This window comes from Setaria viridis, chromosome 3 (assembly GCF_005286985.2).
Source record: "Setaria viridis chromosome 3, Setaria_viridis_v4.0, whole genome shotgun sequence".
Taxonomy (NCBI): domain Eukaryota; kingdom Viridiplantae; phylum Streptophyta; class Magnoliopsida; order Poales; family Poaceae; genus Setaria; species Setaria viridis.
The window spans coordinates 11,369,171-11,371,501 of NC_048265.2; the positions used below are offsets into that span (position 1 = coordinate 11,369,171).

A 2,331-nucleotide genomic window follows, 5' to 3' on the forward strand; every position below is an offset into this window, starting at 1 on the left:
AGCTTCGGTGATGGAGCCGTCTTGAAATTGCCCATTTAAGTAAGTGACGGAGAAAGTCTCGGAGAAGCTTTACTTCGAAATTGCTCCCTTTAGGGGGTGTTTGGATACACCCCACTAAAATTTAGCACATGTCACATCGGATGTTTGAATGCTAAATAGGAGTATTAAACATAGGTTAATTACAAAACTAATTGCACAGATGGAGTCTAATTCGCGAGACGAATCTATCTATACCTAATATTAAAGAGAGGATGTTTCTTTCAATCCTTCAACCGTCGTGGTTTTTTTGCAAAAAAGCCCCTCAAGGTTTTGGTAATCAACCCGCAGTCCAACTTTTGAAGAAAGGGGAGCTCGGGTGGAAAAAGGAGAGAAGAGAGGGGGTTAAAGGGGGAAAATCTTGGACGACCGGCGTCTTGGGCTCGATCACGGCCGTGGAGAAGGGGAGGAGGGTGGGGCCGCTAAGGCTTGGGCGGTGAGAGCAGCTGGCAGGGGAGGTGGAGGACGCCGGAGTTGACAGGAAGAGCGGCGTGGAGGCGGTGGGGCGATCGGTGGGCGATGTGGTCGGCGGCGAAGTCGCCGCCGAGCATGGTCGGTGGGAGCAGCCGACGGCGGGGGCGGAGGTCGGAGAGAAAGGAGGAGGGGGATGGGGAGGGGGTAGGCGGCGCTCGCCGGCGTCGGTGGGGCGGGGTCGAGCGGGCAGGCGGGGGAAGAAGGCATCGGTGGCAGTGCTCCACTCCTCTGTTCGGCGCTCCTCGTGCCCGCCGCGAGATCCCTGACGAGATCATGGACGAGATCCTGCTCCGCCTGCCCTCCCGCTCCGCGCTGGCGCGCGCCGCCGCCGCAAGCGGCGACTTCCGCGCGCTCGTCGCCTCCCCGCGCTTCCTCCGCCACCACCGCGCGCTGCAACGGGACCCCGGCGCGCTCCTCGGGGTCTTCACCTTCTCCCTCAGCAGCGACGGTGGCAACGGCACGGGCTTCCACCCCGCGGAGCTGTCGCACCCACCATCGCCGGCGCCACGGACTTCTCCTTCGGGTTCCTCCCGGCGAATCCCTCCGCCGCGGACGGAGATGGAGCCGAAGCCGAAGCCGAGGGGTGGATGGTCCGGGACTACCGCGACGGCCGCTTTCTCCTCGACCGCGTGGCGTCAGGGACCGAGAGGGGCACCGTGTTCACCGAGCTCGCCGTCTGCGACCCCCTCTCCCGCCGCTACGCCCTGCTCCCGCCCATCTCTGAGGACCTCGCCGCGATCGTCGACGATGTGCTAAACGTCTTCGGCGGTCGGCGTGCGTGCGAGCCTTTCCTCGCCCTCGCCGAGGCCTGCTATGACGACCCCGACGCGGCGCCGCCCTTCACCGTGTTCTGGTCGGCCCGATGCCAGTGGAAGGTCGCCGCCTTCGCCTTCTCCTCGAGCGACGGGCGGTGGCGCGCGCTCCCGTCGCCGAACTGCTTCATCTGGCGCCGGCACAGGTCACCGTTCGGCTGCCCGATGCACACCGTCTGGAACCGGCGACACTACACGCACGACCGCTTCTACTGGGTGGACTGCCTCACCAATCGGTGGCTCGTGCTCGACACGCGTGCTATGGAGCTCGCCCTCTCCATCATCCCCTTGTCGACCGGCTACTGGAGGAGCACGTTGCCGTCGTTGAGGCCCCCGACGGGTACGTCGGCGTGTTCGCGCATGACTTCCACCACCCCGGCGGCAAAGCCGATCTCCACTACTACACGATCGTGCAGGACGCCGACAGGCCGTGGTGGTGGCTGGAGAACACGATCCCGCTGTCGTGGCTGGCGGCGTACCACCGGCCGTTCTGCCTCCGGGGCACGGCCAACCACCAACGGGTGCTTAATCCTCGAGGTCAGCGAGGAGAAGCCGGCGTTCATGGCGAGCTACCGTGTCAGGGACGCCGAGCTGTTCAAAATCGACGTCAAAAGCTTCCAGCTGGAGAAGATCTGCCAGGCACAGTGCGCTGGGTAGTGTTGCTGGCAGTACTTCGGCTTCCCGCCATCGCTGTCCGTGCCCACTGTATGAGCAGCATGGTGATATCGCTGAACAAAATTATGTTCCAGCTGGCTGCTCATAGAGTTAGAGCCTTGAGTTTGTCTGGCATATATATAATAATGATACAAGCAACAATTTGTACTGATCCAGTCTGTTCACAATCCCAATGCATACATACAGATACATCTTACAGTACAAAGCAAAACAACAATCTCAACATTATTCAGCTGTACAAACCCCACAAGCAGGGGTAAACATTACCCAAAACTTATAGGTTACAGTCACATCCATGTCACTTGCTGTTTATTAAGTTCGTCTTGCATACTCT

The 2,331-nt window shown here is 60.5% G+C and overlaps 1 pseudogene; it reads left to right on the plus strand.

Moving 5' to 3' along the window:
- Window positions 1-555: 555 nt before the first annotated feature.
- Window positions 556-2,033, plus strand: LOC117849033 (uncharacterized; annotated as a pseudogene).
- The last annotated feature ends 298 nt before the right edge of the window (window positions 2,034-2,331 follow it).